Here is a 27,996-nt window from a genome sequence, read left to right as displayed (position 1 = left end):
CCAAATTAGCTTTTAGTCTCCCTTCTCGTTTGTGTTATAGCGATGTCAACAAACTATCTCCCCCTCCTACTTTGTTGACTCAGTATTGGGCCTCATTACGACCCAGGCGGTAAGTTACCGCCTGGGCCGTGACTTTACCACCATGGCGTAAACTACGTTTACGCCATGGTGGTTGGCGGACTTACCGCCCCATTCCGAGGTCGGCGGGGCGGTAAGTCCCCAATCCCCATTTACCCTTCCCCATTCCCATTTTTGCCCCATAGGGCATAATGGGAGTGGGGAAGGTGTTAATTACGCCACCGTAAATTACGGTGGCGTAATTAACTCCATGGTCCCTTAGCGCCATGGATTTTAACACCTGCTAAAAGCAGGTGTTAAAAGCGCCATGGCGCTAAGGGACCTCGTAGTTGGCGGTAAGGGGTCGGCGCAGCTAACGCTGGCGTTAACCCCTTACCGCCAGGGTCGTAATGAGGCCCCATGTCTCATTATACCACAAATTCATATGAAAAGGAGATTTAACAATATAATAATGTTAACCTCCATTTTGTATGCAGAGGAAATCTCAAAAAGCTGACGTTTTATCATATCTGAGCTCTAAAATTCAATGTTCCCATGACCAGTGGCTGAGTGCGTAATAGCCTTGTAAGGTGCAATCCCAACTTAATTGTGCCCTGAGACTAGATTGTGAACAACTATTACTTACATTCGCACTTGTAGAAAAAAGGCTTGGTATCCGAGAACGCCACTACGGCATAGTTATGTACTATAAAAATACATGTTCCATATCCAACGTCTTTTTTATCTACATAGTTGTACATAATGCATTTCATGAAGAAGTATATTGTTATGCCACCATAAACAGCCACCATGATAGAAAAAGTCCAGGAGGCCGTATATTCATGCAGTTTCTACAGCACTCGTCTTCGCCTCTCTTCCTGCTATTTCAAAAGCCAAAAGCCAAACAAATCTATAGTAATCCGGAAAAGGCACACGTACACTGCTCGGGACACCTAGCCTATCCCAGTTAGTCACCATTGTTCCGAGATCTATTACACCATTTATGTATGTCATTTCTCTTCATGACACAAAAACTCTTTAACACATATTTGGCTGCTCCTTGTTAACATTCTATCATTGCACGTGGATGTAATCCATGAATGTACAAATATCCCCTTACATTGCTGTGTGTCAGGTGAATACAGGAACCAAACATATTGTTTCTCATGATTTTCAAAAGTCTTAGGGGCCGATTCATGGAACAAACGTGCGCCGAAAATCTACGCGCAAGCAGGCGCAAGCAGGCGCAAGCAGGCGCAAGCGGAAAAAAAGAGGCGCACGCGCACGCGTGCGATTCATGGAAGTCCCTGCGCGTGTCTTCCTCGGGATGTGCGCCAAACCCGTGAATGGCGCACACGTCACTGCAACATCGTGAAAGGCGTGCGCGACGCGCACAGTGAAAGCGCACAACCGCAGCGCACACACCAGAAAGTGGGCGGGACATGGGGCGTAACGCGCGGAATGGGGAACAACGCGCGAAAATAAGGGCGTAACTGGGGATGTACTGCAGGGAAGCAGACGGAACGCCCACACGCACTCGAACCACACGTATTCATGGAATCGAATAGGGCAAAGCCACGCACAGCCAAAGACACGCACAAGCTGAAACACGGCCGCCACACGAAGGCAGGCGGTAGAGTCCCAGCGCATCAAAAAAGTGGCGCGCGGGAAGTTAAATACGCGATTGAGCGGTTACGTGGATTTCAGGGGTGCGTGAGAAATTCTACACGCGATTGGCCTGGGTACGTGTATTACAGGGGTGCGCGAGAAAATCTACACGCGATTGGGCTGGGTACGTGGATTTCAGGGGTGCGCGAGAAAATCTACACACGATTGGCCTGGGTACGTGTATTACAGGGGTGCGCGAGAAAATCTACACGCGATGGGCCTGGGTACGTGGATTTCAGGGGTGCGCAGGAAGTTCCACACGCGATTGAGCGAGGTACGTGTATTCCGGGGGTGCGCGGGAAGTTACACACGGGATTGAGCGGGGTACGTGTATTTCGGGGGTGCGCGGGAAGTCAAATATGCGATTGAGCGAGGTACGTGTATTCCGGGGGTGCGCGGGAAGTTCCACACGTGATTCGGCCGGGTACGTGGATTTCAGGGGTGCGCGGGAAGTTCCACACGCGATTTGGCCGGGTACGTGGATTTCAGGGGTGCGCGGGAAGTTCCACACGCGATTGAGCGAGGTACGTGTATTCCGGGGGTGCGCGGGAAGTTACACACGGGATTGAGCGGGGTACGTGTATTTCGGGGGTGCGCGGGAAGTCAAATATGCGATTGAGCGAGGTACGTGTATTCCGGGGGTGCGCGGGAAGTTCCACACGCGATTCGGCCGGGTACGTGGATTTCAGGGGTGCGCGGGAAGTTCCACACGCGATTTGGCCGGGTACGTGGATTTCAGGGGTGCGCGGGAAGTTCCACACGCGATTGAGCGAGGTACGTGTATTCCGGGGGTGCGCGGGAAGTTACACACGGGATTGAGCGGGGTACGTGTATTTCGGGGGTGCGCGGGAAGTCAAATATGCGATTGAGCGAGGTACGTGTATTCCGGGGGTGCGCGGGAAGTTACACACGCGATTCGGCCGGGTACGTGGATTTCAGGGGTGCGCGGGAAGTTCCACACGCGATTTGGCCGGGTACGTGGATTTCAGGGGTGCGCGGGAAGTTCCACACGCGATTGAGCGAGGTACGTGTATTCCGGGGGTGCGCGGGAAGTTACACACGGGATTGAGCAGGGTACGTGTATTTCGGGGGTGCGCGGGAAGTCAAATATGCGATTGAGCGAGGTACGTGTATTCCGGGGGTGCGCGGGAAGTTACACACGCGAATGAGCGGGTACGTGTATTTCGGGGGTGCGCAGGAAGTTCCACACGGGTACGTGGATTTCAGGGGTGCGCGGGAAGTTCCACACGCGATTTGACCGGTACGTGGATTTCAGGGGTGCGCGGGAAGTTCCACACGCAATATGGCCGGGTACGTGGATTTCAGGGGTGCGCGGGAAGTTCCACACGCGATTGAGTGGGGTACGTGTATTCCGGGGGTGCGCGGGAAGTTCCACACGCGATTGAGCGGGGTATGTGTATTACAGGGGTGCGCGGGGAGCAGCACACGTGAATTGCACGTGTGGGTCCTCCCAGGTGTACCCTCTACACCCTCCACGGCCCCTGCAGGTGGCTCACACCACAGGGGCCTACCCAGCACATGTCCTGCAGGCACCCCATCCACCATGCCCATGCCCACCAGCCAACCCACATATCAACTAGCACTACTGCCCACCAACGCATGTCCCCCTGCACCCCCAGCCACCAGGGGCACCCTCCACCAGGCCCCCACCCATGTCTCCCACCACCCCCACCCACCAGCCACCAGGGGCAGCCTCCACCAGGCCCCCACCCATGTCTCCCACCACCCCCACCCACCAGCCACCAGGGGCAGCCTCCACCAGGCCCCCACCCATGTCCGACTCATGTCTCCCACCACCCCCACCCCCCAGCCACCAGGGGCAGCCTCCACCAGGCCCCCACCCATGTCTCACACCACCCCCACCCCCCAGCCACCAGGGGCACCCTCCACCAGGCCCCCACCCATGTCTCCCAGCACCCCTACCCCCCAGCCACCAGGGGCAGCCTCCACCAGGCCCCCACCCATGTCTCCCACCACCCCCACCCCCCAGCCACCAGGGGCAGCCTCCACCAGGCCCCCACCCATGTCTCCCACCACCCCCACCCCCCAGCCACCAGGGGCAGCCTCCAGCAGGCCCCCACCCATGTCTCCCAGCACCCCCACCCCCCAGCCACCAGGGGCACCCTCCACCAGGCCCCCACCCATGTCTCCCACCACCCCCACCCCCCAGCAGTGCAGGGGCAGCCTCCACCAGGCCCCCACCCATGTCTCCCACCACCCCCACCCCCCAGCCACCAGGGGCAGCCTCCACCAGGCCCCCACCCATGTCTCCCACCACCCCCACCCCCCAGCCACCAGGGGCAGCCTCCACCAGGCCCTCACCCATGTCTCCCACCACCCCCACCCACCAGCCACCAGGGGCAGCCTCCACCAGGCCCCCACCCATGTCCGACTCATGTCTCCCACCACCCCCACACGCCAGCAGTGCAGGGGCAGCCTCCAGCAGGCCCCCACCCATGTCTCCCAGCACCCCCACCCCCCAGCAGTGCAGGGGCAGCCTCCACCAGGCCCCCACCCATGTCTCCCACCACCCCCACCCACCAGCCACCAGGGGCAGCCTCCACCAGGCCCCCACCCATGTCTCCCACCACCCCCACCCCCCAGCCACCAGGGGCAGCCTCCAGCAGGCCCCCACCCATGTCTCCCAGCACCCCCACCCCCCAGCCACCAGGGGCACCCTCCACCAGGCCCCCACCCATGTCTCCCACCACCCCCACCCCCCAGCAGTGCAGGGGCAGCCTCCACCAGGCCCCCACCCATGTCTCCCACCACCCCCACCCCCCAGCCACCAGGGGCAGCCTCCACCAGGCCCCCACCCATGTCTCCCACCACCCCCACCCCCCAGCCACCAGGGGCAGCCTCCACCAGGCCCCCACCCATGTCTCCCACCACCCCCACCCACCAGCCACCAGGGGCAGCCTCCACCAGGCCCCCACCCATGTCCGACTCATGTCTCCCACCACCCCCACACGCCAGCAGTGCAGGGGCAGCCTCCAGCAGGCCCCCACCCATGTCTCCCAGCACCCCCACCCCCCAGCAGTGCAGGGGCAGCCTCCACCAGGCCCCCACCCATGTCTCCCACCACCCCCACCCACCAGCCACCAGGGGCAGCCTCCACCAGGCCCCCACCCATGTCCGACTCATGTCTCCCACCACCCCCACCCACCAGCCACCAGGGGCACCCTCCACCAGGCCCCCACCCATGTCCAACTCATGTTCCCCACCACCCCCACCCCCCAGCACTGTGGGGCACCTGCCAGCAGGCCCCCACCCATGTCCAACTCATGTCTCCCACCCCCCAGCACTGTGGGGCACCTGCCAGCAGGCCCCCACCCATGTCCAACTCATGTCTCCCACCACCCCCACCCCCCAGCACTGTGGGGCACCTGCCAGCAGGCCCCCACCCATGTCCAACTCATGTCTCCCACCCCCCAGCACTGTGGGGCACCTGCCAGCAGGCCCCCACCCATGTCCAACTCATGTCTCCCACCCCCCAGCACTGTGGGGCACCTGCCAGCAGGCCCCCACCCATGTCCAACTCATGTCTCCCACCACCCCCACCCCCCAGCACTGTGGGGCACCTGCCAGCAGGCCCCCACCCATGTCCAACTCATGTCTCCCACCCCCCAGCACTGTGGGGCACCTGCCAGCAGGCCCCCACCCATGTCCAACTCATGTCTCCCACCCCCCAGCACTGTGGGGCACCTGCCAGCAGGCCCCCACCCATGTCCAACTCATGTCTCCCACCACCCCCACCCCCCAGCACTGTGGGGCACCTGCCAGCAGGCCCCCACCCATGTCCAACTCATGTCTCCCACCCCCCAGCACTGTGGGGCACCTGCCAGCAGGCCCCCACCCATGTCCAACTCATGTCTCCCACCCCCCAGCACTGTGGGGCACCTGCCAGCAGGCCCCCACCCATGTCCAACTCATTTTCCCCACCCAACATGTCATCACAGTCCAGATCCCTGGTCTCTATGGTCAGCCCCCAAATGCAAAACACCCACCCGAGTTTTGCATCCACCCACTCATATTTTGCAATTACATCACAGAACACCAATTGCAAGTTCCAAAACAAACACATGTCCCTCACATACAACCAATGGGTGTCAGTGATTCTCAAAACACATAACATGAAATGCATGAAAACAATGAGATACCACACATTGAAGTTCAACAAAAAAATTATGTATTAAAGGAAAGATGAATAGAAACAAAAATGAAGAAACAGAAATGTGAATGGAAAAAAATGAAAAGAAGCATGTCCGTTCAAAACTTAAAAAAATAAAGAATATAGAAATCCAAAGTAATGTAGTATAAAGTCAATGTCCACCAAACAAAATCCAATGTGAAATAAAAATAATAAGCCATTGATCCATGGAGAATGTTAAAAAAGAAAGTATGTACAAGTCCACAACTATGTACAATGCAAGAAGCCAGGGTCCATTATCCCAACAAAATAAAGGAAACCTAACTAACTACACTAACTAATAAAAAAAACTATATACAAAAATGTGGCCAATGTCCAAAAGGTCCAAATGAAATAAAAACAAAAATGAAACTTAACACTATCTACATAACTATGTACAAGGGCAGCGGGCTAGTTCCACGGCTCACTTCTGGATGTGCCGGGCCAGGGCATCATCGAACTCCTCCTCAATGTCCCGGAGGCGGTCCTCCTCCATGGCCCCGAGGGTCCGCAGGGCCGTCGACGTGTCCACCTCCAAAGCCCTGCGGATTGCCTCGAGGCACTCGACCCGCCTCAGGGCCCTCTGCATGGAGTTCTCCACCCTGACCATAGAGAGCCGTGCCTCTTCCGCCCGCTGCCGCTCCGCATCTATGGCGTGGCCCAACCGCTGCCACACGGAAGACACATTTAGTCCTGGGTCCTCCTGCCCTCTGGCCGATGCCTGCCCCTCCGATGTCGAAGGCCCCGAGCCTTCATGGCTCCCACCATGGTGCTGCTGCTGCTGTGCCTCTGCCCCTGCACTGCCTCCTGCTGCCTGCACATCCTCCGCCGGCTGGGGTGCAGTCGTTGACGTGGCCACCCCTGCTGGACGTCCGACTCCCGACTGTGGCAGGGATGCCTCCTCCACCAGCCTGGCCGCACCGTCAGAGGCAGCTCCACAGGGCACCCAGGTGACTGATGGGTGGGAAGATGGCACAGAGTACGACTGGCGCGTAGGGGGTCCAGCTGAGGAGGGGGTCGTGGCAAGCCCCATCAGACGGAGGAATCCGGCCTGGGTGACCTGTCCCAGCAGGCTGACGTGGTCAACGAGCCATTCGAGATGACGTGCAGTCTCTTCATGAAAAGACTGCAGGTCACCTCGCATGGCCCGTTGACGCAACGCCACACCAGCCAGGACAGGCTCAACCCGGGCCTGGATAGCCACGTCCGCAGGCAGAGGAAGGCCAGTTGACGTCAGCTCATCCCCTGCATGAAAACTGGTCTGGACATAGGCATCCCTGCTGGTGCAAGATGATGCAGGGACAGGATCAGGGACAGGATTGCACACAGGCACCTCCGCGGCGGCCTGTGCTGCCTCCTGTCCCTGGTCCTGCACTGCACCACTAGCACCAGTGGTATCCCCACCCCCAGACCCCGTCTCCGGTGCTTGCACGGCCTCCTCCTCCACCAAACCCCCCACCAACCTGGATGACTCTGTGCCATCTTCCCCCGTTGGGCCCTGTGGGGTCCCAGCTGCCCCTTCTGCTGCCGAGGAGTCCAACTGCAACCTCCGCCTCTTGGACCTCCCCCCGGCAGCTGCGGCCTGGGACGCGGCACCGGACTCCTCACTCCCCGACGAGATGACAACATGGGAGGGGAGCCGGGCCTTGCGTCTCCGGCTGGCGGTGGGATCCCCGCCGCTGTGCTCCACAGCACCTTCTCCGCCCTCTTCATCAGTTGACGCTGCAGACAGGGAGAAACAAAACACACGCATCAGGGCACTGTACAATGGACACATACACACATGACAGTTGCACATGAGTGGCATTGGCAAACCTCAGACATGTCATCACGATCACCAACACACATGTCATTACAACTCGCACACACGAGCCATACCACAGCCATTTCGCAACTGCCAACACCATCCATACACATACAACAGCATGAGCAGACAAAGGTGAGCCAGACATCACATGCAACACATGAAGTGCACCACACATGTACACACACCACCACACTTGCATGCATGTGTACACATCTGCCAAGTGTCGCAGTGTTCAGACGGGCATCCATGTCACATCTGCCCATCAGGCTTCCACTTAAAGCTGTCACATGCATCCATGTTGCATCACTGTTGCACCCTTGTCAAATACACACACATGCACATGTACACAGCGCTGATACATGCAGCTGAAAACAACATACATGCGTGACATCACGGACATGTCTACTCACATACACATTCATACAAACTTGTGTGCCCTCACAACTGCATATGGCATGCAAGCCCACACACACAGGCACCATCCATGTCTCACACATTACAGCCCTCGCATGTGTCAGCCCCACGGCCCTGTACACCTGCACCCATACTCGACCCCATACAAACAGATGTGCAACCTGCACACTACTGAACAATCACCACACGCACTGCTCACAATCAGGATGCATGTACACTCACCGCTCGACTCCAGACGGGTCTGCCTCTCAAGGACCTGGACGTGGAGCGCTGGGGATATGCGTTCCAGGACCCTCATCTGTTCTTCCGACAAGTGGCCCCGGCGCCCCTTGGCATCCGCTGCCTTCAAGAGGCGCCGGGCCTTGTTCAGGGTCTTGGACCTGAAGTCCTCCCAGCGCTTCTTGACATGTTGGAAGTCGCGGACTGCCACCCCCTCCGCGTTGATGGCAGTCACGATGTCAGTCCAGATCCGAGTCCGTCCTTTCTTGTCGGCGCGGGAACTTCCGAAGAGGGCATCATACTGCCCCAGGACTTGCTCCACCAGGACACCAACTTCGGTGGCACTGAAGCTGGTGCCCCTCTGCCTCTCTGGCCGGGGGTTGTCAGTGGTCACAGATGGAGTTTGCCCCGACATGACAACCCCAGAGGCAGGAGTGGGTGGGCAACTGGGTCCTGGGGCTGGGCTGTGGAGCGATGGAATCCCAGTCGGGAGTCTTTGGTTCCAGCAGGGGTGGTCACACCAACAGCACCCCTGGCTGATGTGCAGGCAGCAAATGGCAGGGCACGTGGGCAGCAGGCAGTCAGGCAGCAGCAGATGGCAGGTGGGAGCGTGCTCGGGGCTCTGGGGGGCAGTAGTTCGGCCTTCTGGGCAGGAGCGTGGTCTTCTGTGTGCTTACGCGTGGCCAGCTTGATACGGAGTGATTTGGCACGTGAAAATTCTGCACGTCAGCGTGTAATTCGAGGAAAGGCCCTTAGCGCGTAAGCGCGTCTGCACGCATACGCATTTTCATTGGACCAAAGGCCCTCAGCGCGTGAGCGCGTCTGTGACGTGACGTGCGAGGGAGTATCCCTCATTGCACGTGATGACAGTACACACGTGGATTCCAACCAATCGCGTGTGAAAGTTAACGGGACCCCGGAACACACGTACCCAGGCCAATGGCGTGTGGAAGTACCCGCGCACCCCGAAACACACGTACCCAGGCCAATGGCGTGTGGAACTACCCGCGCACCCCGAAACACACGTACCCAGGCCAATCGCGTGTGGAACTACCCGCGCACCCCGAAACACACGTACCCAGGCCAATGGCGTGTGGAACTACCCGCGCACCCCGAAACACACGTACCCAGGCCAGGCCCCTCCGATCACACGCGATGACACCCGAATACGGGAAACCAACGAGTCCGCCCACACGGAGGCGTCCCGCGCCCGCGCACAGCATAAAAGTGCGCGCAAACAACAAACGCGTATATACAGCGACGATGAATGCCCCATTTGTTGCTGCACTGATTGTGGGACACCGCAGGAGGAGGAGAATAGCCAGGGCACGCATTTTTGCACCACGGACAAGCCTTTTTGGGATGCCTGACGACCAGGTCTACGGCAGGTATAGGTTTCCACCACATATCATCCTAGACCTGGTCAGGGAGTGGGAAGATGACCTCACATCCCCCACCCTTTGCTCCCAAGCATTGAGCCCCTTGGAGAAGCTGCTCAATGTCTTGCATTTTTTGGCCACTGGGTCATTTCAGCGGACCACTGCCATAGTGGGGGGGGGTCTCACAGGCCACGCAGTCACGCTGCCTACACCAGGTACTGGCAATCATGACAGCGCGCCCCTCAGTCCGCAGGCACATATACATGCCCAGAACACCCGCAGAAAGGCAGGCCGTTGTCCTGGATTTTTTCAGGGTGGCACACTTCCCCAAAGTGCTCGGTGCCATAGATTGCACCCATGTGGCCCTACGTCCACCTAGGGCCACTGAGCACATCTACCGAAACCGCAAGCACTGGCATTCCATCAATGTACAGGTGGTATGCGATGCAAAGGGAATCATCACCTCTGTCAATGCAAACTACCCTGGCTCCACCCATGACAGTTTCATATACAGAATGTCCGCCTTGAGCCGGGCCCTGGAAGCTGGGCAGCATGGCGACACATGGCTCCTAGGTGAGTACAAATGCCCTTGCACATGCATGCAAGTCACACACAGACAAATATACCAACCCTAATAATCTCAACAATTATCACCTCCCCAGGGGACAGTGCCTACCCTCTGAGCAACCACATGATGACGCCAATCCGGAACCCCACCACACCACCCCAGGTAAGATACAACGCTGCCCATATTGCAACCAGGGGCATAGTGGAGCGCACATTCGGAGTGCTCAAGTCACGTTTCCGCTCCCTTGACCGCTCTGGTGGGCAACTACTCTATGCACCACCAGTTGTGTGCAGGATTATTGTGGCAGCATGTGTCCTGCACAATGTTGCAACACGGCAGGGTGTCCCGGTGGACATGGTGGTGCCCCCACATCCCCAACCACAGGCACAGGCGCTGCCCATGGGAGGGGACAGGGCACGTGGCGAGGTAGCCCGGACCCAGCTTGTGGCCACATTTTTCACCTAAACTCCCACCCCTGCGGAGTGCACACAGGCCTGGCACATACCAGGTGACAATCGATGATGACAAAGTGACAGTCAACTGTCACAACCCTACCACCCTGAGATAGTTGCCATGGAAGTGCCACATCGTCTGCATCCCTAGCTACTTAAACACAAGCTATCCTGTGCAACCAAAATGCACACATATGACATGTGACATGACATGAGCCATACACAAGTATTCAAAGGCACAATGAGGCAGTGGGGGGGGAACAAGGGAACACAGAGAACGGTACTACTAGGCCAGGTGTCATTGAGATTGTGAAAGTGCAGGGGTAGGGGGAAGGGAAAAGTGCAAGGGGAAGGGTGGGGGGGAGTCCAGTACAGGGGAAGTAGGCCAAAAAAATAATACATAGGTCGCCTGGTGGCAACTGCAAAGGTAAGTGCAGACAAGTGCTGTGAAGGGAGGGCTGTAGGGATAGAGAGACAGTCCCGCAGTGCAGGGGTTGCCAGGGTGGCAGTGCAAGTGGACAGTGGCTGGCCCAGGGACCGAGGTTGGTGAGAGTGTCCCAGTTGCAGCTCCTGTGCAGTTCCAGTGAAGAATTCTGCAAGGGAGAGGCAGAGAGTAAGCAGAAGCAAAGAGGAAGGTCTTGAGGTGCTTCCAGAACTGGAGATGGTTCCCCTCAAGTTCAAGTCAGGCAGGAAGTCTGTTCGAGGGGGAGGGCCCTGCTGCGGAGAGAAACCTACCCCCAGCTAGTTGCTCTGAGAAGCGGATGACCTGGACATGCAAGGTGTGCATCACACACACCTGCAAAACAGGCCATGGCCATCACTGTCATGTCAGTCAAACCCTCCCAAACATCAACATGACATGGCAAGCAATACCCATACACCGACCCAGTAACGATAAGGTACACATTGCCATGTCCTAAATGTACAGTGGCATCGGACAATGATGCCTGACCCGGAATCCGATGAAATGACAGACCAACAAAAAGTCCCACCCAAAATACGTCGATTCCAAATGCATTACAATAGTCGTAGACGTAACATCACAATGAATGCCTGTCAATATGCACATTATGCATTGCAAAATCAACACTGCAGCTCATGTGTGCAGTGTCCTACTCCTGCATCACACTGCTCAGCGCACAGCACAGTGAACAGCCATTGCGTGTGATGCACACCCTGAGCATCACATCTAAGTGACAGACTACATCAAACATCAAATTAGGCATGTACTGGAACCATAACCGGTCACAGAACATGTGCTGCCGGGACACAGTGGGCACCAGAAGGCAAACAGTGTACACGTGGATATGCAAGGGGGGGGAGTACATGGAGTGCATCCGAGTGCAAGTGTGTGGTTCTGCAAGGACATGCACTCCACATATGCATGTGCACTCAAGTAACCATCAGTGTTCCCTACACATCACATGTGAACATCCACCATGTGCACACCCCAGCATGTCAAACCACTACTATCCCCTCGCACCTGAAAGGAAAACACAACACATGAACAGGCATTGATCAGCAGAACACAACATGTACATAGGACAACAACATTACAATGTCAGAGTTCCCATCACACTGCAGGGCAACGCAACTATCGACAACAACCCCCCCCCCCTCGCAATTGACCATGCCCACTGAACAACTGCACCTGGGTCATGGAGCCTCCAACCCTCATTCCCACCTGGCCACAGGATCACCTTTACCCTTCGTGTCCATCTCCCACCATGTGTGTAAAGAGATGCCTGAACCCTCAGAATCCACACTCATTTCCTAAATCACATAATCCAAGGCATGAAAAGGAACCCAAACACCCTCCAGTAGATGACTTGACGTAGCAGTACGTCTCAAAGGCCAAGTACTACCACAATGATGCAACAACCAAGGTAGCACAGCAAAACAATGTCACGACAGGATGTGAGACATGTGTGGTACATGACATAGGATGATGCACCATGAATGGATGTGTACTGTCACGGGTCCCCTGTACAGGCGCCGGAGTCTCATGAAACAACCACCCACACCATGTCCCGGGGGCCTGCAAGGTCAAACTCAGACAGGCCCCTGAGATTCTGGTGGGGAATGAGGTTCAGGGATATGCAGTCGGGACAGGTGTAGACACACTGGATGACTGGAATGCGTGGCAGGTGAGGGGAGTAGGAATGAAACATGAAACCAGGGAATGCACGAAAATGTACAACCTGCATGAACACATGCACAATCCAAACAAACTTGGACATCATTGTCATGGCCTTCTGAAGTCCAGGCTCAGGAGTGGTACGAACCAACCACCCCCTCTAGGGTTTTGGCGCCTGCAAGTTCGGGGCTTACACAGGCATCCGCAACCCCAGTGGGGAAAGAGGGTCAGGGAACATTGCTTGGATAGGCATGGGAAGCAGGAACACCGGGTAGAGGGTACAGGTTTCAAAATTGCATAGGATCACGGGTGATTAGGGTAAAAAACATACCAAATAGGACCACACATACATCCATGCATCAGTACACTCCCCAGCAAGCCTATGCAGGGCAGTTTGTAAGAAAATACAACAAGACACTTAGCTCTGGTTTTGAGTGCTGGCCTCCTGCCTGCGCACTCTCAGGTCCGGTTACAGGAGCACTGCAATGCTGCAAAGAGAGACACAGTCAGCAACCTGTACGTGCCAATTACACAAAAACACAACACAAAACATGCCCCATAACAACATACAACTCTACAAACAGACAATCTGTGCTCCATGCTTCGTACCCATATATAACATCACCCCTGTGACGGGTCATTCACAGTCAATGCAGTAAGTCAGCCGCTGGTGGGTGCTTGGCAAATGGAACACCAATGTGTCACAATTCACACAACATGCAAGGTTCCCTGGGTAAGCAGACAGACCCATATGGCAAGCCATGTCTACAGAGCAAGTTGCGTACCACCATGACCAAAACAAAGTTGCCAGTGCATTTATCATGAAGTACGTGGAATAGACATGCACTGCACCCGAGTATGTCCCTTGCTGTATGTCCCTGTGAGCTGCCCCTTTCCATGTCTTGGAAGGCTACATGGTTGATACAAGTGCCTCAATGAACCTTGGTGTACCGCAGGCTATGTGCCACTGCCCCCGCATGTGTCCCAGACAACCCTACTATCAACAGCCATCAGTCCACAAACACATCTGAGCTGCATTGTGTGCTTCAACACCAATATTTGTCTAAGCTCACCCTCAGTGCTGTGACTAAGCCTGCACGTGCAACTCGCCTGGTGCAAGCTTTGCTGTCTCGTGGCCCCCCTGTGATGCTCACCTTGCCTGGAGTTCCTTGGAACATGTCAGCAGTTCTAGGATGTGGGTCTGCAATCACTGTGGCTCTGCTTGTGCACACATGTGCATGTGGGCACCAACAAACGGGTCAGGAATTACGTCGTCCAATGGGCCATGTCTGCTGGCAAAGGTGCTCTGGTGCCTCATCCCCCTGCAGAAAGTGCATGAAACACATGATTAATGCATCAAAGTGATCTGTGTGTGTCTCATCAGGCATCTCATTACTTGACCATGTCAGAGAGTCACATCACAAATCACACCATCATTCCGTCTTTCACCTCCAAAGTGTGGAACACTATCTACAGCATGATTTGCAACAAGCACGTGTACAGGAAAGATATGAAACATAATACACAATGCATAGCAATCAATGTCCACATTAATCATGACACGCCCCATCTAGCAAAAGCTGAACAGTGGACAATTACACCTAAATCATCCCCACTAGGGGTGTCAACACAAGTCAAAAAGCACCAGACATGCCACAGATATGACAGTCCAAAGCCCTTGTGTAAAATTCTGTTACACCGAACCATCCTTGCGAGCCCATGGATAAGGGAGGCAGGAGTGGCATATGTGAGTCAAGGAACCCAAGCAGCAAACACATACACAAGACAACCATGAAGGGCCCAGCTGGAACAGACAGTGGATGCCTTCAAAAACCACAAGGCACCGCACTGTCACATGTAAGCACAATAGACTACAAATTTTAAACTAACTCAACTATTAACTAATTACACTAACTATGGAAAACCTACATTACCTATTTAAACTAACTATCAAACAGAAACTTAACTAACTAAACTAAAAGAAAAATCAAAAATGGCCACTTACGACCCGGGGGGGAGGGGAGGCACCCAGGAGGGGGGAGGTACAGGGTGCTGCTCAACATCCACATGCGATGATGCTGAGCCAAAAAAAAATACCTCCATGGGCTCAATGCCTTCACAGCACGACCTATGTGGGAGATAGATGGTCGTCCGAGTCTGGCTCATCCTGGTAAGGAGGACGTGGCACAGTAGCCTGGCCACGCCTAGCCGCAGCTTGCCCCTCGTCGGCAGCAAGTCTGCCGGACAGGTGAGCCTGGTTCTGTGTGGCGATGTTACATAGGTCTGCATGCAGGACCTCACGTGATACACGTGCTTCCTCTTGCAAGGTAGCACGTGTAACACGGAGTTCCTCCTGCAAGGCCTGGCTGGACAACCGCTGCACCTCCCGGCAAGCCTGTAGCTCAGCCGAGATGGTGCGCTCAAGCTGTGCAAACCTCTCCTCTGCCCGCTGCCTCTGGGACATCATAAGGACACCCAGAGTGGATCTGAGGGAGGCATACTCCTCCCTCAGGGCATCCATGTGCGCCTCTGCGTGAGCAGCAATTGCTTGACGCAGAGACGACATTTCAGCCTGGCGTGCCCTGTCTGAGGCCGCCATGCCCAGCCTGAGTGAGCGGGCCGTGGACCGTGCCGCCTGCTGCTGGAGAAGCACCTGCCTAGCAGGGGGGAGCACAGATCGGGCCACACGCTCCATGCTGTCAGCGATGTTCTCCATTGCTGCCCCCTGCCGTTCTGAATTGGCAGTCATGTCTTGCTCCCACTCAGTATACAGCGGTTGCGCGCGGCGACCGCGTTGCCGGGCTTGACCCCTGCGGGACCCAAGGACCGGGGGTCCTCGCTGTGTTGGCACCGCCTGCGGCTGCACGACTACATGCCCCCGTCGACGTGATGTCCCAGGCACATCAGTGACTGGTGTGGAGGGTGACCCTGCGTCCCGATCCACCACGGGCGGAGGAACCAAGACTGTCTGATCCCTCAGTGCAGGGGTCGCAGACAGAGGAGTGTCCACATCAGAATCACTCACCCCTGACACATGGACTTGATGCTCATCCAACTCAACATGGACGTCAGAGTCGTCATCAAGGCTGGACTCATAGGCAGCCAGAGACAGGATGGACTGCAGCACTTGGGGGTTTTCGTGGCCTACCACCCCACGACCCCCACTAGTGCCGGGTTGATGTGGTCTTACCAACCCTGTGTCTGGCATGACAACACCATCCTCTGCATCCATTGCGTCATCACCTGAAAAATAGAGAGGAAAAGGTCAGTACACATGTCAGAAGCACACAACACACACACACACACACACACACACCGACAGCAAAGGCATCCGGCAGACATGTGACACACAACATATGACCTTGCATGCATGCTGGGTCTACTTAGAATAGCTTCTGTGATCAGACCTGTCGAAAGGTGGCAGTTTGCATGGAAGTGGGTCTATGCAGTGCAGAAAATGTGTACGCCACTCACTACCTACATGTACAAGCACTCCATGGTGTGTGCCAGGAAATGTGAAGGCAGTGCAATGTCAAAATCAGACATCACGTGCATTGTGTATTCAATGTGTACCATGTCTAGAAGGCAAGCACCCCTCCACCCCAGTACCAAAGCAGGGATGCCTAGCATGGTATCAAAAGGCTGACCATACACCTGTGTATTGACAAGCAGTGTTGACTGGCATCAACAGCTTAATGTGATTGAAATTACAACACTGCAAATGATGCTGGGACAGTGGGCAGGACACATGATGGAAGATCCGGAGGCCGGCCACGTGTGAAGAAGACACAACAAGAGTTGGACAGAGTCATTGGCCATTGAACAGGCTGAGGCCTGTGAGCCACACAGATTGTCAGAGCCTAAACATGTGTGCAACGCAGGACTGAGCCACAGTTGACATGGGGAGGCCGATAATATGGCAGGCAATGTATGTAACCAAGGACTCATATTACAGTGATCATCCAGTCAAGGACACATAGGGGCATGCGTGCAATGCACATGGAGCATGAATGGGCACTCATGTCCCTGCGGGACATCTGACCCATGCACAGTACAAGTGGGATGCCCTGCATCGAGTACTAAGGCTGTACCACACGGCATATGTCTGGCACTTTCTAAGCTGGAAGTTAGCATCTACACAGGACACATGAACATGAAACTACACATTGGCAAGAATGTAGCAGACCAGTGCAAAGGTGGAACTGGGGTGCAGAGTGGCGGAGGAGGGGCAAGGGAGCATGGCCACATGGAGTCCCGCATGCAGGCAGAGGAGACATGCATGACGGTGGGATTGCATTACTTACACATCAGAACCATGTACACGTCACATGTAGCAGAAATCATGCACAACACATCCCACAAGTGAAACACACACGTCCTCAACAACTACGCATCAACACTCACTGGACTGGGCATCAAAGTCCAGCATCTCTCCCACACCTTCAACCAATTCTGGTGGTATGAACTCCGCAACGAGAGCCTCATGCGGAGTGAGTTCTTCCTCCTCTGGTGCAGGCCCACCGCCAGTCACCAGAGTCAAGTTGTAATTTGAGGCACGCTTGGCCTTAGTGCTGCGCTTGATGTCATTCCAGCGCTTTTTGCACTCCTGCGCCGTGCGCACCTCATGGCCGAATGAACTGACATGTTCCGCCACATGCTTCCAGTGGGTGTCACGTTGGGCAGCCGTAGTCTGACTATTGGCACCCACTAGCATGTCACGGCTGTGTCCCCGCACGTAGTCCACGAGGAAGTCCAGTTCCTGCTTACAGAAAGGCTTCTTCCTCGACGTGCAGGAGGTCGTGGCTGTGTGTGGGGTCCCAGCCTGTGCTGCAGATGCAACCTTCCTCCTCTTGGACTGTGGCGCAGACCCTGGCTGGCTAATGCCGCCCCGACCAGTATGGCCAGTGGGTTGGGTGGATTGAGCCGAGGGAGTGGCAGGTGGAGGGATGACCAAAGGCCTGACTTGTGTCAGTGGCAGCTGGGTGCCCACTAATGGACCCTGCGCAGCAACATCAGCTGTGGCAGGGTCATTGACCGCAACGGTCCTGGTTGGCAGACTCACAACCGGGGTGCTGTTGGGTGCATCTGCCCCTGCACTTGCCAACACCCGGCTGTTCGGGGCAGCAGATGACATGACTGCCCCAGGGACATGTGTCTTGGTCTGTGCAGCCCGGCCTGCCCCAATGGTTTCCCCCCTGGCCTGTTGGAGATCTACCAAGGGCTCTTCAAGTGCCAACGCAGCCTGCGCTGGCAGACCCTGAGCCTGGGTGGCGGTGTCCACAGCTGCACCTGCAGCTACCGCTACCCTTGGGCCCGTGGCAGTCGATGAAACAGACTGCCGGGTCATACGGGTGCCAGTGCCAGATGCAGGAGCTGCATCCCCCTGAACCACAGGGGGTGGTGGCATGGCTGCACCAACACATGGCACAACATTGTGCTCAAGTGGCGCACCCCTGCCTCTTCCCCCTCTGTGGCTGCCCTGGACACCCTGGAGTCCCCCTACTCCCTGGTCACCACAGCCACGTCCCCGACCACGCCCGCCACGAGGAGGACGCCCAGCTGAGGCGCCCCTCACCTTTGGTAGCCTCCCTACCATGGCACAGATGTAATAGTGCTGGCACAGATGGAGTGGTGCCAATGGGAGGTGTACAGCACAATTGACCTGGGCAATTGGGGTGAAGGGGGTGGGAAGCAAGATGTTAACAGCCCCCCTGCACCTGCAAGGCTGTATGTGACCTCGGTGATGTGTTGACGGGTCACGCAACGCTCAGGCACCCCAAAACTGCAGTAAAACCGTGCACGCAACCCTGCAGCCTACGTGCGTGGATTAAACCTCCCGCAGTACGCGGTGGCACCCAGTAACACGTATAACGCGTACGCATGGGACACGCAGGCTACGATGACATCGAAAATGGGTGCGATACACAGGGGCACCCGCAGTGGGAAAAGGAGCGTTTGCGACTCACCGTCTGACTAGCGCGATGCAGAAAAACACGCGTAGCCAATACCCCCGCCAAAAGAAGAGATACGTCCTTGAGAGCTGTGAAGTAGATGGCGCGCGAAACAACTGGAAGCAGCAACACACGTCGGTCTCCACGAAAGGCACGTACAGCGAACTGCTGGGCCCACTCACCTTTAACCCGTGCTGAGGGAAACGCACGCTCGCGTCACGTCACATGCGGACGTGCACTTTTTCACGTTTGATTACGCGCATTACACGCGGACGTGCAGTTTTTCACGCGCGCACGCTTATGCATGGGCCCTTTCCTCCTATTACACGCGGACGTGCAGTTTTTCACGCGCGCTTACGCGCATTACACGCAGCGTGCAGATTTTTCACGTGCCTAATCACTCCGTATGAAGCTGGCCACGCGAAAACACACGGAAGACCACGCTCCTGCCCAGAAGGCCAATTCACTGGCCCCCAGTGCCCCAAGCAGCCTCCCACATGCCATCTGCTGCTGCCTGCCTGCCTGCCTGCCTGCTGCCACCGTGCCCTGCCATTTGGTGCCTGCACATCAGCCATCTGCAGGGGTCCAGTTGCTGTGTCCACCCCTGCTGGTACAGAAGAGTCCCGACTCAAATGACATCGCTCCACAGCCCAGCCCCAGGACCCAGTTGGTCACCCACTCCTGCCCCTGGGGTTGCCATGTCGAGCACATCCACATCTGACACCAGTGGCAACCCCCGGCCAGAGGGGCAGAGGGGCACCAGCTTCACTGCCACCGAAGTTGGTGTCCTGGTGGAGCATGTCCTGGGGCAGTATGATGCCCTCTTCGGATCGTCCCGCGCCAACAGGGAAGGACGGGAGAGGACGCGGAGGGGGTGGCAACCCGCACCATCCAGAAGGTCAAGAAGCGCTGGGAGGACTTGAGGTCCAGGACCCTCATGAAGGCCCGGCGCCTTGTGGAGGGGGGCCGGGGCCGCATGATTTCCATCCAGTTGAGGGTCCTGGAACGCGCACACCCAGCGCTCCACAGCCAGGTCCTTGAGAGGGAGACCCGTCTGGAGTTGAGCGGTAAGTGGCCAAGCATTGCTGTGTGAGACAGGGCATGTTGCAGTGTGCTGGTTGTCTGATACTTGCCTGCATGTGTGACATAGGCCATGTACGCATGTATGTGTGCAGGGACATCATGGTAATGCATGTGCGACCTGTAATGTGTGAACCGCATGGTTGTTGCATGTGTTTGAATGTGACATGGGGAGCCCTGTGCAGATTGCACACATGACAGCATGGAAGTCTCTGTTCCTGGACATGGGTGGGGGCCTGGTGGAGGGTGCCCCTGGTGGCTGGGGGGGTGGGGGTGCTGGGAGACATGAGTCGGACATGGGTGGGGGCCTGGTGGAGGCTGCCCCTGGTGGCTGGGGGGTGGGGGTGCTGGGAGACATGGGTGGGGGCCTGGTGGAGGCTGCCCCTGGTGGCTGGGGGGGTGGGGGTGCTGGGAGACATGAGTCGGACATGGGTGGAGGCCTGGTGGAGGCTGCCCCTGGTGGCTGGGGGGTGGGGGTGCTGGGAGACATGGGTGGGGGCCTGGTGGAGGGTGCCCCTGGTGGCTGGCCGGTGGGGGTGCTGGGAGACATGGGTGGGGGCCTGGTGGAGGCTGCCCCTGGTGGCTGGGGGGTGGGGGTGCTGGGAGACATGGGTGGGGGCCTGGTGGAGGGTGCCCCTGGTGGCTGGGGGGTGGGGGTGGTGGGAGACATGGGTGGGGGCCTGGTGGGGGATGCCCATGGTGGCTGGGGGGGTGGGGGTGGTGGGAGACATGAGTTGGACATGAGCGGGGGCCTGATGGTGCTGCCCCTGCACTGCTGGGGGGTGGGGGTGGTGGGAGACATGAGTGGGGGCCTGGTGGGGGCTGCCCATGGTGGCTGGGGGGGGTGGGGGTGGTGGGAGACATGAGTGGGGGCCTGGCGGGGGCTACCCATGGTGGCTGGGGGGTGGGGGTGGGTCGGAGACATGAGTGGGGGCCTGGTGGGGGCTGCCCATGGTGGCTGGGGGGTGGGGTTGGTTGGGAGACATGAGTGGGGGCCTGGTGGGGGCTGCCCATGGTGGCTGGGGGGTGGGGGTGGTGGGAGACATGAGTTGGACATGAGTGGGGGCCTGGTGGTGCTGCCCCTGCACTGCTGGGGGGTGGGGGTGGTGGGAGACATGGGTGGGGGCCTGGTGGAGGGTGCCCCTGGTGGCTGGGGGGTGGGGGTGCTGGGAGACATGGGTGGGGGCCTGGTGGAGGCTGCCCCTGGTGGCTGGGGGGTGGGGGTGCTGGGAGACATGAGTCGGACATGGGTGGGGGCCTGGTGGAGGCTGCCCCTGGTGGCTGGGGGTGCTGGGAGACATGGGTGGGGGCCTGGTGGAGGGTGCCCCTGGTGGCTGGGGGGTGGGGGTGCTGGGAGACATGGGTGGGGGCCTGGTGGAGGCTGCCCCTGGTGGGTGGGGGTGCTGGGAGACATGAGTCGGACATGGGTGGGGGCCTGGTGGAGGCTGCCCCTGGTGGCTGGGGGGTGGGGGTGCTGGGAGACATGGGTGGGGGCCTGGTGGAGGCTGCCCCTGGTGGCTGGGGGGTGGGGGTGCTGGGAGACATGGGTGGGGGCCTGGTGGAGGCTGCCCCTGGTGGCTGGGGGGGTGGGGGTGCTGGGAGACATGAGTCGGACATGGGTGGGGGCCTGGTGGAGGCTGCCCCTGGTGGCTGGTGGGTGGGGGTGCTGGGAGACATGGGTGGGGGCCTGGTGGAGGGTGCCCCTGGTGGCTGGGGGGTGGGGGTGCTGGGAGACATGGGTGGGGGCCTGCTGGCAGGTGCCCCACAGTGCTGGGGGGTGGGGGTGCAAGGGGACATGTGGCTTGGCTGGGGGGCATGGCCATGGTGGATGGGCTGCCTGTGGGACATGACATGGGGTGCAGGGTAGTCCCCTGTGGTGTGGGATGCCTGCAGAGGTCGTGGAGGGGGTAGAGGGGAGACCTGGGAGGACCCACACTGCCAATTCACGTCTTGAACTTCCTGCACACCCACCACCCGCGCACCCCTGAAATCCACGTACCCAGGCCAATCGCGTGTAGACTTTCTCGCGCACCCCTGAAATCCACGTACCCAGGCCAATCGCGTGCAGACTTTCTCGCGCACCCCTGAAATCCACGTACCCAGGCCAATCGCGTGTAGACTTTCTCGCGCACCCCTGAAATCCACGTACCCAGGCCAATCGTGTGTAGACTTTCTCGCGCACCCCTGAAATCCACGTACCCAGGCCAATCGCGTGTAGTTTTTCTCGCGCACCCCTGAAATCCACGTACCCAGGCCAATCGCGTGTAGACTTTCTCGCGCACCCCTGAAATCCACGTACCCAGGCCAATCGTGTGTAGACTTTCTCGCGCACCCCTGAAATCCACGTACCCAGGCCAATCGCGTGTAGTTTTTCTCGCGCACCCCTGAAATCCACGTACCCAGGCCAATCGCGTGTAGACTTTCTCGCGCACCCCTGAAATCCACGTACCCAGGCCAATCGCGTGTAGACTTTCTCGCGCACCCCTGAAATCCACGTACCCAGGCCAATCGCGTGTAGTCTTTCTCGCGCACCCCTGAAATCCACGTACCCAGGCCAATCGTGTGTAGACTTTCTCGCGCACCCCTGAAATCCACGTACTCAGGCCAATCGCGTGTAGTTTTTCTCGCGCACCCTTGAAATCCACGTACCCAGGCCAATCGCGTGTAGACTTTCTCGCGCACCCCTGAAATCCACGTACCCAGGCCAATCGCGTGTAGACTTTCTCGCGCACCCCTGAAATCCACGTACCCAGGCCAATCGCGTGTAGTCTTTCTCGCGCACCCCTGAAATCCACGTACCCAGGCCAATCGTGTGTAGACTTTCTCGCGCACCCCTGAAATCCACGTACCCAGGCCAATCGCGTGTAGTCTTTCTCGCGCACCCCTGAAATCCACGTACCCAGGCCAATCGCGTGTAGACTTTCTCGCGCACACCTGAAATACACGTACCCAGCCCAGCCGCGTATGGAAACACCCGCACACCCCTGGAATACACGCTCCCAGCTCTGCGTTTGCTGCTGCCCTTTGCGCTGGGTTGGGGATTTTGATGGCTTTTCCCTGCGCGAGAGGCGTTCTTGGAGGCGTAACTGGCGCTGCTGCAGGGTCGCTGCGCAACTGTGCGCCACGGCTGGTTTTGGTGGCTGGAATCCATGAATACGCTGTGCGCGGAAATGGATTTTAGCGCACGCGGCTGGCGCAGGGATTCGCACGCGCACACTGTGCGCCAGCCGCGTGCGCCACTTGTGCGCTGAATTCTATGAATCGGCCCCTAAGTGTCTTACTAAGAAAAACAACACCATGTCTATCAAATATCACACTGCTCAAAATGAATAGGATGTTTTACAAGGGCTAATGTACTTGCTTGAGAGCTCATGCCCTTTAAGGCTAGACATTTATATATCATGGGCTGGGTTTCCTGCTCCCTCAACTGCCCAAGAAGAGCTGTAGTCTCTTTTCTTACCACTGCCAATAATACCCCAAAATGCATAATCCGAGGTATATCTCCTAGTGTAAGATTAACGACCGGAAGTGAATTCAATGAACTTTTCGCGAACAGGTTCAATAATGACGCAGTCTAATGCAGGAACAAACTCCATCCAATGGCTGTGTTGAGACCCTTGTTGACCGAATCAAGTCTATGAATCCATTTCTGTTTGGTTTTCCTTAGAGCTAGGTCTCAGTCGCCTCCTCACATAGGTTATTTAATGATCTGAATAACAAACCAGGATATATCAGTATATTTGTATTGTTTTTCTTTATAATGAGCCACCATGGGCTTATCAGGGACTTTATTCTTTAAACAAGAGTGGTGTTCGCATATCCACTAATCTCACGTTTGGTCTTCCCAATGTATATCAGACCACAGGGACATTTAATCCCGTATATTGCCCATTTGGTCACACAGTTTGAGAATGACTGAAGTTTCCATTTTAAACCGTAAAGGTCTTTTATGTCCTTTGTAAGGTTACATATGGAACCCTGGCCACACCTAAAGTGCCCTACCACTGGCGGAAGTATCCAAAACGTGAATTGGGTAGTTCTTTGTACTTTTGGTTGTTCATACGTGTGCACTAGCACATCATTTAAATTTCGTGGTCATTTGAAAGCAAATTTTGGTCTTTCCGGATGAATATCTGCTTTTACGACGGTGTTCCAATTGTGCAGTATTGTTCTTCTTAAAGCATGACTAATGGGACTGAAAGATGTCACACAGCTAATTTTATCTGATGTGACTTTTCGTTGTTTGGTCAAACACCTATTTCTATCGGTGTTGTGAGCGCTCTTTCTAGCCCTGTGGATCACCTGGCTCAGATACCCCCGTTGTTTTAGTCTTTCCGTGAGTTCTTTACTGTGTTTATCAAAATCGGGCATTATTGTGCAATTTCAACGTATTTTTAAAAACTGTCCAAAAGGCAGATTTTCTTAAAGACTTGTTCTGTGAAAGTTTCCATATGATAATAAAGTGTTCTTGTCAGTTGGATTTCTGAATAACGTCATCGGTAAACCCCCTTGCGTAGATTTTCAAATTTCTAAATCCAAGAAAGACATACACTCGCCATCACATGCCATAGTAAATGCAATCAACTGGTCCTGTTCATTTAACCAAGTCATAAATGATGTCAAGGAGTGTACTGAATCCAATGTACTCAGTAAATGGGTTATTCTCACCATATATCGACGACTGTTCCAGTTGATTGATTGGCTATACATGGAGTGAAAGTCGCTCCCATACTTGTCCCATGTTTTTGGTTATAGAATGTGCCTTCAAACAAAAAAGAATTTTCTGTGTGTGCAATTCGAATACATTATAATATGAAATCCACAGGGACAGACTCTTCCAAATTGGCTTGTTTATTCAAGTATATTCGATTCACCTCGATACTTGCAATCCGAAGAATGCTTGTGTATGGGCCTCTACATCTAGTGTCATTAGGAGGTCATCTGTGTGGATAGTCATTTCTGCCAGAATGTGTATCATGGCCATTGTGTGCTGAACAAAACATCTCATGCTTTGAACAAAAGTCCTCAAAAAGAAATCGGCGTAGATTGAAAAAAGTTCTAGTATCTAACCAATAGCAGATACTATGGGTCATTTGTAAGCACCATTGGGAGGCAATAGAAAGCAGGTATGGTTGGATGTTCTCTAATTAGAAATGCTTTTCACCTAGATCTACCCAACCCTCATTTAAAGAATATGTTATAAGACTGTTTATCTCTTCTGTTAGCCTCTGAGTAGGATTAGTGTCCAGCTTCTTTTAGAACAAATTATTATTAAGATTTTTCTGATCCTCTAGTCGGTACACTTCCCTGGACCACAATACAATACCTCCGCCTTTATCAGCAGTTTTGATGATAAAGTCAGGATGTGATTCCAAATTCCAGAGGGCTGTTCTTTCAGCTTTTGTGAGATTGTCGCAGACAAAGTTTGTATCCAATATTAATTAACTTCTCTGTATTTCAAAAGATTTTATTTTCAGAGGTGATCATTTCTGGGCTCAACATTGCTGCTGATGGATAGAAATTAGAAGGTGATTTTAATCCTGTAGTACTATTGTCTCTATATCTCTCTTGCAATGGATCTCGGAAACAATATTTTAAACTTACTATGTAGAAAAATCTTCTCAACTCTACTTCATTTTGGAACCTGTTAGCTGATGTACGGGGGACAAAACTTAAAACCTTTGCTAAGTATACTTGCCTCTTCCTGGGACAAAACATGTGAACTCAAATTGAATGTAGGGGCTACCATTCTGTTTGCTGTTGTGTGTTCCACTGTCTGGTTTCCATGCTGTGATCACCCTGCTGTCTGAACCTGCCTTTTTTGCCTCTCACCCGAAATTACCTCGCCTTCAAATATTCCAACATCAGCTGTCCATGAGATTCTGTGTGCACCAATTGTTTATTTATGTGGGTGATGGTATCCAAATCATTTGTAGTGGTTTACTGGTGTGCTCTCAGGATGGGATGCTAACAAAGAGGGCAGGCCAAGTAGCTTTTGGTATTTTTGTTGTGTAATATGAATTGTTTTTTATGTAATATTAAGCAGTTTTTAACAGATTTCTGGTTGTGTGGTGTGGATTGTTTGAGCATTGCTATTGATCATAGCTAATACGCATTTCAATATGTGGAAAAGGGAGGGGTAGCCTGTATCCTTTCTTGTTGTTTGATAAAATAACCTGCCAGTACTTACTATTAGCACTTGGAAAATTATTATACTTTTCTGTAAAACAGCAATGTTAGGTTCCAGTTGAATATGTCGATGAGTACAATGTGGTATGGATTGTGAAGGCAGGCCTTATTTTAAATACAGGAAATATTCTTCATATCTTAAACCTGTGTCTTTCAGCTAGGCATTGTTAGAAAGTGAATAGCTCTAAGTTCACTGAATGCTTGTATTTACATTTAAGGATCAATGTATTTTCAAAACATAATCATGTACAGAAATATTAGCTTTACAATTTAAGAATATTTTTGTGAAATACTTTGAAATATAGCATGTTATTCATCTGTTTTCATTTGATTTTAAATGATTAAAAAATGGTCTTTGTGCAAATTGTCTGGTGGCCAATTTCCGGTTAACTTTCTTAAATTATGAGATGCCTACATAAACTATAATAACCTTAGAGTTGGCTGCCGCATAGAGCAGTCAGCAGCCATTTTGCGCCTCAACCTCCATTTTATCTAAGATGCATACACATAAAAATTGTGGTATGTTTCAGGTAAAGTTGCACCTGATAATGTAGTGCAGTCCTTCTGTGATATCTTATCTATGATAGGTTTACATTTACCCATGACCTGGTTAGAATCTAACAAGTAGCAATAACCATGGGAGATGTGATTAAGTAATAAGAGAGTTGACTAAGAGGAAGGCTACTCCACGCTGCACATGGGATAAGGCTGGAAAGAGGAAACTGGACTGGATATTTTTACCTGAAGCTGACCAGAACAAATGAGACTTAGGGGTTGACTCATGGAATACTTTGCAGGGTAAATAGGGACTTTGTGGGCAAAAACCCCCTTCGTCGATTCATGGAATCGACTTTGCAGGACTTTTCCAGACACTGCAGGGACTTTGCGACGGTTCGACACATCTCTGTGTGGAGTCTCGCACGTTGTGTGGGTTGGGCCTACAACGAGATCTAAATAGGGGGCAGAACATGCAGAATGAGGAAGAACAAGGGAAATTGTGGGCGTGTCAAGGAATGGCCCACGCAATGAAATGACACGCCCACAACTGCGCAAAACCAAGAGAATTCATGGATCTGACGGCACAACATCACATCGGGGAAAACAGCACTCAAAGCTTGCAATCTCTCTGCCATATGAAGGCATGCATAAAGTCCCATGTGCATAGGAATCACCACGCAATGGTAAGATGCGGTTGGGAGTTTAGGGATGCGTGCACGCAGTTGGGGTGCTGATTAAAGTAAGGGTGCATGTATGCAGTGTAGCAGGATGCAGTCACAGTTTACGGGGGTTCGCAGTCAGATTTAACCGGGGACTGACTACAGTTGCGATACATGGTACGAATATTGACAGGGTGCTGTACGCAGTGTTGTCGGGGTGCTTCCTTGGTTAGGGGTTTTGCGTGCAGTATTGCCTAGGTGCATTACTTTGCGGGCGAGGAGTGCACAAAGGTCTGTATATGCGGCTGGAATTGTGGGCGTGTTGTGGGCGTTCTGCCCGCTACTTGCGCAGTTACTTTGCGGGAATAATTCCATGAATACGCAGAGCGAGCACAAAATCTTATGCGTGCAGAGATGTGTGAAGTCTCTTTCGGCATGCAGACTTTGCGGGATCACTGAGCATTTCTTCCATGAATCAGGCCTTTAAACATTTTATTGGATTAAAGAACATGACAGTTTTTGGAACTGACCAGAGCAGAATTGAAATATCTTTTCACTTTTCAAGCTGAGACCTGGATATGACTTTGAATTGTCATTTATCTTTTCAAATAGCAGGAATGGAAGAATCATGCATTATTTGTTGCAATGTTCTGCCATGTTTTCAAGTTATGCCCACCTAGAGCAAGAGCACCATTTTTGTGTGCTCCA

This window comes from Ambystoma mexicanum, chromosome 5q, assembly GCF_040938575.1.
Source record: "Ambystoma mexicanum isolate Mex_15411 chromosome 5q, UKY_AmexF1_1, whole genome shotgun sequence".
Classification (NCBI taxonomy): domain Eukaryota; kingdom Metazoa; phylum Chordata; class Amphibia; order Caudata; family Ambystomatidae; genus Ambystoma; species Ambystoma mexicanum.
Note: the sequence above shows the minus strand (reverse complement) of the source record.